The sequence below is a fragment of the Leucoraja erinacea genome, chromosome 3 (genome assembly GCF_028641065.1).
Source record: "Leucoraja erinacea ecotype New England chromosome 3, Leri_hhj_1, whole genome shotgun sequence".
NCBI lineage: Eukaryota > Metazoa > Chordata > Chondrichthyes > Rajiformes > Rajidae > Leucoraja > Leucoraja erinaceus.
This window is the reverse complement of record NC_073379.1, coordinates 50,872,035-50,880,209: the sequence shown is the minus strand read 5'-3', so window position 1 is coordinate 50,880,209 and position 8,175 is coordinate 50,872,035. Positions and strand designations below refer to the sequence as shown.

At 40.8% G+C, this 8,175-nt stretch overlaps 2 long non-coding RNA genes across 5 annotated transcripts; one reads left to right on the top strand and one right to left on the bottom strand.

Moving 5' to 3' along the window:
- Positions 1–372: 372 nt before the first annotated feature.
- On the bottom strand, positions 373–3,439 carry LOC129695574 (uncharacterized). Its single transcript, XR_008723195.1, has 2 exons — positions 3,320–3,439; positions 373–906 (listed from the first exon to the last, which is right to left on the bottom strand). It is a non-coding gene; the product is annotated as an uncharacterized LOC129695574 (long non-coding RNA).
- On the top strand, positions 1,784–7,905 carry LOC129695573 (uncharacterized). Of its 4 annotated transcripts, none has more exons than XR_008723193.1 (3): positions 1,784–2,898; positions 6,361–6,541; positions 6,935–7,905. It is a non-coding gene; the product is annotated as an uncharacterized LOC129695573 (long non-coding RNA). The 4 variants fall into 4 exon arrangements; XR_008723194.1 differs by lacking the exon at positions 1,784–2,898 and adding an exon at positions 3,565–3,673; XR_008723191.1 differs by lacking the exon at positions 1,784–2,898 and adding an exon at positions 3,797–3,898.
- The last annotated feature ends 270 nt before the right edge of the window (positions 7,906–8,175 follow it).

The window sequence follows — 8,175 nt, the reverse complement described above, 5'->3', positions numbered from 1 at the left end:
CTGTAATGGGGTAACCAGAATTGCACGCAATACTCCATGTACTAGTTTTCATGATATCATTGAGCAGCAGAAATACTGGCATCACTTTCGGCCATTCTGACCAAATAATGATGTTTGGGGAAATCTGTGGGCAGTAACAAACTAGCTGCTGCTGTCCATTGATATTCATCATCTTGCCCACTATGCTGCTTCTTAATGTCCTGCACTACGACATATGCCTTTTTATGATTTTGTTTGGATAAGACATTCAGAAATATATCACTCCTCTAACATATCCCTTTTTGGCAGAAGTGGATGCGGAATGATTGTTAGTGCCAAGTTTCTGAAACCGTAATTATATGATTGTGTTAAATATAATTGCCATTGCAACAATTTGAATTTATTCCTTTTATTGAGGTTCAAATCAATTTGCTTGTTTGTTATATAATTACCAGATTGTTATTATTCCATGACTCATATGTGGTTATAATTACATTATTAACATTCCTTATGTGTTTAATGTCATACCATGATGTTAATTTACTTTCTGGCCGCCAGCTTAGGTTTTATGTGAATCATGATTTATAAGGAATGATATGTTTGCTAACCAGAGCTAATAATTTTGCATTTGTGTATTGATCAACTTCTAGAGTAAATTAAGGTTACAAAAGAAAACAAATATTCTGTGGAAGCCCTGCTTCACATCCAATAGGAACCTACTCCAGCGGTGTGGATCTCATCTGCAAAGTGGGCCTTTTGGCTGAGCAAGCATCTCTCTAAAGTAGCTCTTGGAGGAGGAGTGGAGGAGCAACTTTTGGAGGAGCAGCTGGAAGATACTGAGATCCGTGAATCAACATGTCCTGCTCCTTAATCTGCATACTGGCTGAATCAGCTGCTTCATCTTTTACTCAGCATAGCATCATATCCCTACAGAAGTATTTAAACAACATTTAAACAACAGTTAAAATACATTTGGATATAGAGTGCATGGATAGTAAAGCTTAAAGGGATACAGGCCAAATGTGGGCAGGTGGGAATAGTACAGATGGAGCATCTTGGCTAGCATGGGCAAATTGGGTTAAAGGGACTGTTTTAGTGCTGTAAGTGCTATGATTCTGTGCGAGGATCTTGAGGTTTAAGCAGATTCAGCAGCATTGTCAGACAAAGGGACTCTTTGGAGGGCCAAGCAGAAGCAGCATTACTTGAGTGGGTTCTGCAAGGCCATTTGAATGACTTTTTTCTGTGGTTGGGGCAATAGAGGTTGAGGGAGCAGAGAAGAGGGAAGTGGAGAAGCCTACGCCTTCCTTTTGGCACACTGACGCTGCCCAAAGATCTGGGATCCACAATAAAGGGTAATGCATCAGGTTTGAATATAAGCTGCTGAAACACCTCAAATGGTGGATTTAACAACCTTATAAGGAATGGCCACTGTCAGTGAATGAAAATTTAAATGAATGCAACTGATATTGAGGAATTGACTGCAATCAATGTTAGTGAGTTCAGTAGAGACAGGAGGATTAATGCCCTGGCTTTTCTCCCACAGCCCCCACCCAACAGAGTTCACATACTTATTAGGCCAACAACCAAACACATAATCTTGTAGATTAGACCATTTTGGTGACAAAGATCTATGCAATGTAATTGTGATACATGGACAGGCCAGAAAGCGTTGCCTAGTAAACTTCTCTGAAAACATAGATTGTTCAGCAAACATGTCATCAGATGTACCATCTGTGGAAGCTTTCAGTTTTCCAAATCTTCTAAATATTGCTGATTCAGAAATAATTAAAAGCTGCTTAAACACAAAATATGGAAACATGTTGGTAGCTGTTAGACATTTACGCACTTATAAACACTTTTAAATGATTTAAATGTTAACACACTGATAAATGCAGCATGCCCAATGCCAGCACACAGTAAGTGTCATTCCATCAGTTTCAGTCCGGTACCCAGTAAGTATGGAAGTTATATAGAAGAACACTTAATTAAAACATTTATCATAGCTAGCAGATGTCAGCTATTTTACGTAATCAGATATCAGCTTATTTTACTTAGCCTCAGGTGATTGTTAGCCATTTAGCAGCACTTATCTAGTAATCAAGGCACTAAACAAGTTACTTATTTCTACTTTTGCACCTTTGTATTCTTAATAAATACATTTGTATCTTTGTGTGTAAACTTATAAACTAATATGTAACAGTATAATATGGTGTGTGGAACGTTGGCTTTAGCTAAAGCATAATGGTGGCAAAATAGACATAGCTGAGAGATTAGAAGTAACAGTTTGAAATCTAAGGGTGGCGAATGATGGAGAGATATGAGGGGAAATGTAAAGTTTAATAAGACTGAACCAAGGTCGGAAGTTAATGGTGGCGAGACAGAGAATATTAGAATCAAAGATAGATTGATGCGAGAGGAGTACAGCATGCAAGATAATGTGGCAGAGATAGGGCTAAAAAACTGTAATAAAAAGCTGCCTGTTTCTGTGAATCGGAGAGCAATTAGAGAACGGACAGGTGGTGTCATCTCTGAATGTTCCAGCCGATGTTTGCAAATAAAGGCTTTCGTCTTCTTGAAGAATTATCTGTGTCTGTGTCATCTTATCCAACTTTGAGTCTCTAAACCACGACAAAGTTGACGCAGCGATAAGGTCAGGAAGAGACCGTTAATTAAAAGACAAACAGCCCAGTGCGCTTCCCAGCCCCTCTGTGGCTCCTAGGGACAACTGGAACAGGATTGCCACCCATCAAAATTATGCAGTTTTCCACTTCATTTGGACTAATAACCTGTTGAACATGGGAAGCCATTGGGGACACAGAAGTGCCTATGTAGTTAGAAAGTCTCTCAGACCCAAGAATCTGTCACTAAATTATTCTAAAAGGTGGCCCGGAGGATTGTCCGAGAAGGCTGCGTTGTGTGGTGAGTAATAATATTTGTGATAAGAAAGTACAGCATTGCATTATATATTATTAAGAGATTATTTAGAACTCGTGGATACCACCCTGAGAGGCCAGGGGTTGCACGGATGAGGCAGGTATTAAAACCTTGTGGATACCACCCTGGGGAGTCAGGGGTTGCAAGGACGAGGCAGGTATTCTGTGGGCACTACCCTGAGAGGTCAGGGGTTTGTACGGGCAGAATAAAGTATTTTGTGGATACCGCCTTGGGTGACCGAGGGTCCTACAGGCAAAATACGGATTTAAAGTAAGTGGGCAACGGAAACAGTATACACAGTGATAAAATATTGTAGAATAGCAGAAAGTAGAATAGCAATAAGAATAATGTAAGGTAATATAGTGACTACAAGGACGGAGAAGGTGTGAGGACTGAGTTTCTTAACTGTTTGTGGAGATAAACTTGCTGCATTCACTGCTGCTTGGTCTCTCAGCATTCTCTCTGCTACGAGATCAAGACAAAATGTGTTCCCTTTGTCTGGAGATTGATGGGAGTGGGGTGTGGTCAGATGTTGAATTACTAGGAGTTTGATTGGTTGTGATCTTAGTGGGGTGTGGTTGGAATTTGAGTGACAGTGAGTCTGACTAATCATGATCTGAATCAATGTCCAATCACAGCGCTCAGAAACCTGACTGATAAGGGATTAGACCATCCTACTTTAACTTTAAAAAAGGGAGATAAGAATTATCACAATGGTAATTTTGAAACTTTGTGTAGAAAATTGCAAAATTTCTTTGAAGTAAGAATGGAACGAATGCGATTTGTGTGTAAAAAATGGTTTTGAATGAATGCAGAAGTTCATGTATGTGATAAGTCCTTTGTTTGTTGTAAACCACATGTTGTAAGGGTAGGTGTGTGTGTGTCCCTATAAAAAATTGTAAGTAGTGGGGCAGGTTATGAACAACTGTAAGGTAACAATTAATGCTTTGTGTCCTCTCAACTTAAAGGGGGAAAGTTGGAAAATGTAGGTTGCTTGGTTTTCCTGATGTTTCTTTTATATTTCTTTTCAGTAAGTTAATTTGGAAAATTGTTACTAGTACTAGGAATTGTAAATTGAAAATAGTGGTGAGAATGGATTGAAATAATTGGAAATAAGTTAATTGCTGAAACACAACCCGCTTTTATGGTTTGTTTAGATAAACATTCTGATTGGAGAAGGGTAATGATTGTATGCTGAGATTTTCAGAAAAAGTTGTGAGGAAGTGGCCCAAGGAAGGCACTTTCAAGATAAATTTGTGACAAGATGGAAGTGTTAATTATGAATTATATGCCCACAGATAAGTTGGAAAGGTGGGAAAAGCGGAGAGGAAAGGAATTAGATGCACTTAGGCAGTTTAGAGAGAAAGGAGAGCGAGGCAGTGAGGAGGCAACAGAAGTAGGAACTGACAGGTGTGAAAGTAATAAATCAGGAGCAGTCAGTGGAAGATTTTAAAAGGAAGGTGAATGAATTTGCAAAGGAGGCTAGAATATCGGAGAAGTAAGAAATTGAGTTTAGAATAAGAAAGAAGGCATACCAGAAAGGATTGAAGTGGGAAGCAGAGGGATAACTTGAAAAGACTGCTTTAAAAAGAAAAGAGTAGGACAGACACAGATTATCCTTTGGGGCACCCATCAACTGAGAAGGCTAAAAAACACCCAACACAATATTCCTGATGGGACAGGAAATGGATTACATAGAAACATAGAAAATAGCTGCTGGATTAGGCCATTCGGCCCTTTGAGCCTGCGCCGCCATTCAATATGGCCTACTCCTGCACCTATTTTCTATGTTTCTATGATCATGGCTCATCATCCAACTCAGTATCCTGTACCTGCCTTCTCTCCATACCCCCTGATCCCTTTAGCCACCAGGGCCACATCTAACTCCCTCTTAAATATAGCCAATGAACTGGCCTCAACTACCTTCTGTGGCAGAGAGTTCCAGAGACTCATCACTCTCTGCGTGACAAATGTGGTCCTAAAGGATTTCCCCTTTATCCTTAAACTGTAACCCCTTGTCCTGGACTTCCCCAACATCGGGAACAATCTTCCTGCATCTAGCCTGTCCAATCCCCTAATAATTTTGTAAGTTTCTATAAGATCCCCCCTCAATCTTCTAAATTCTAGCAAGTACAAACCGAGTCTATCCAGTCTTTCTTCATATGAAGGTCCTGACATCCCAGGAATCAGTTGGGTGAACCTTCTCTGCACACCCTCTAAGGCAAGAATGTCTTTCCTCAGATCTGGAGACCAAAACTGTACACAATACTCCAGGTGTTGTCTCACCAATACCCTGTACAATTGCAGTAGAACCTCCGTGCTCCTATACTCAAATCCTTTTGCTGTGAATGCTAACATACCATTTGCTTTTTTCACTGCCTGCTGCACCTGCATGCCTACTTTCAATGACTGGTGTACCATGACACCCAGGTCTCGTTGCATCTCCCCTTTTCCTAATCGGCCACCATTTAGATAAAAGTCTGCTTTCCTGTTTTTGCCACCAAAGTGCATAACCTCACATTTATCCACATTATACTGCATCTGCCATACATTTGCCCACTCACCCAGCGTATCCAAGTCACCTTGCAGCCTCCTAGCATCCTCCTCACAGCTAACACTGCCCCCCAGCTTTGTGTCATCCACAAACTTGGAGATGTTGCATTCAATTCCCTCGTCCAAATCATTAATATATCTTGTAAATAGCTGGGGTCCCAGCACTGAGCCTTGCGGTACACCACTAGTCACTCCCTGCCATTCTGAAAAGGACCCGTTCACTCCTACTCTTTGCTTCCTGTTTGCTAGCCAGTTCTCTATCCACATCAATACTGAACCCCCAATACTGTGTGCTTTAAGTTTGTATACTAATCTCTTATGTGGGACCTTGTCGAAAGCCTTCTGAAAGTCCAGATATAACACATCCACTGGTTCTCCTCTATCCACTCTGCTAGTTACATCCTCCAAAAATTCTATAAGATTCGTCAGACATGATTTACCTTTCGTAAATCCATGCTGACTTTGTCCAATGATTTCACCACTTTCCAAATGTGCTGCTACCCCATCTTTAATAACTGACTCTAGCAGTTTCCCCACTACCGATGTTAGACTAACTGGTCTGTAATTCCCCGTTTTCTCTCTCCCTCCCTTTTTAAAAAAAATTGGGGTTACATTAGCTACCTTCCAGTCACAGGGCATGGTGGAAAGAATAAATGGAACATTGAAGGCTAAGATAAATAAGATTTGTGTAACTACAAAGTTGAATTGGATCGATGCCCTGCCATTGGCACTGAAGAGATGTTGCATGCAAACTAACCGTGTAACCAACCTAACACCACGTGAGATGCTTACTGGCCGACCCATGCCGGTGGCACAATGGAGTTTGGAACAGTTAGTGGTAGAATTTAAGCAGTATATGCAACAGTTATGATATACAAGTCTATTTATGCACAGGAAAAGCAATAGCAGTTGGAGGTAGACCAGGAGGAAGGACCCTTTAAACCTGGAGACAAGGTGTATGTATGAGCTTTCCGAACCATCCACCACTGTTCCTGTAGAAGGTTGATCTACCTGGTACCATCTCAATCCTTACATGAGGGCTGTCACGCAGGTACGACTCGATAATAGCCCTGAGGTAAGTGAACAGGAGGATAAAGAAGTGAGGGAAGAGCAGAGCTCTAACAAGATAATGTGAGGTTTTCGGAGACACTAGTGACTATGAAACTGGTGTAAATAAGGTCAGAGTGAGGGGGGTGTATGTGTCTTGTTTGGGGAACAATGCTGCGCCTACATACCTAATAATACTAGCCCAGAGGGGTCTTTCACTAAAGCCATGGATAAGCTAAAAAACCTAAGGAGTGAGGTTAAACGAAACGCAGGGTTCAGACATCAATTGTTTGGGTGGCTGGAGAGCGTATTGGGGGGTTAGGGAGCATGGCTAATTAAAATCTGCTTGACCATTGGGGTCGCACTACTTACAGTGGCAATCATGTTGTGCTGTGTTTTCCCCTGTCTCTCCTGGTGAAAGCTACTGTGAAGCAACTGCCAATGATGACGGGTGAAGACGAATCTGGCCCTCAAGGAAAATGGACCTCGTGATAGAATACTACTACGATGGAGAAGAAGTGTTAGGAAAATGCAAAACAAAGTGTGTAAGGGGAGCTGGATCTTTTTTTCCTGCCTCACGTAATAGGGGTGGGTTTTTGGCCCAGTCTCCCAGGGAGCCAAAGAAAGAACACTGCACGGCATTACACTGTTAATTAAAATACCCTGCATTTTAGGACTCTATGAGCGATTTGACATGGGGTTGTGTGTGTGTGGTTGTCTTTGTCTGTTGAGACTCGGAAGAATCTCAAAGGAGGGAGTTATATGGAAGTTATATAGAAGAACACTTAATTAAAACATTTATCATAGCCAGCAGATGTCAGCTATTTTATGTGATCAGACTTCGGCTTATTATACTTAGCCTCACGTGATTGTTAGCCATTTAGCGGCACTTAATTAAATCATTTATCTAGTAATCAAGGCACTAAACAAGTTACTTATTTCTACTTTTGCACATTTGTATTCTTAATAAATACATTTATATCTTTGTGTGTTAACATAAACTAATATGTAACAGTATAATATGGTGTATGTAATCTTGGCTTTTGTTAAAACATAATGGTGGCAAAATAGACATAGCTGAGAGATTAGAAGTAACAATTTGAAATCTAAGGGTGGCAAAAGATGGAGAGATATGAGGGGAAATGTAAAGTTTTAGAAAACTGAACCAAGGTCGGAAGTTAATGGTGGTGAGACAGAGAATATTAGAATCAAACCTAGATTGATGCGAGAGTAGTACAGCATGCAAGATAATGTAGCAGAGATAAGGCTGAAAAACTGTAATAAAAAACTGCTTCTGTGAATTGGAGAGCAATTAGAGAACGGACAGGTGGTGTCATCTCTGAATGTTCCAGCCGATGTTTGCAAAATAAAGGCTTTCGCCTTCTTGAAGAATTCTCTGTGTCTGTGTCATCTTGTCCAACTTTGAGTCTCTAAACCACGACATAAGCTGCTCTCTCTGCGGTAGGTCAGCTACCTTTGAGAGCTGCTTCATCAGTCCCAGCCCAGTTCAGAAAGAACACCTTTGCAAATTCCCAGTCCACCAAACAGAGCCAGTATGTAAAGGGTAGACTATATCTGACAAATTGATATTGCAACTCAAGTCAGTGGTTACCCAGTTGAATATGACCTGCAAAGGACTCTATATTTGGTTCAGGTAATTTC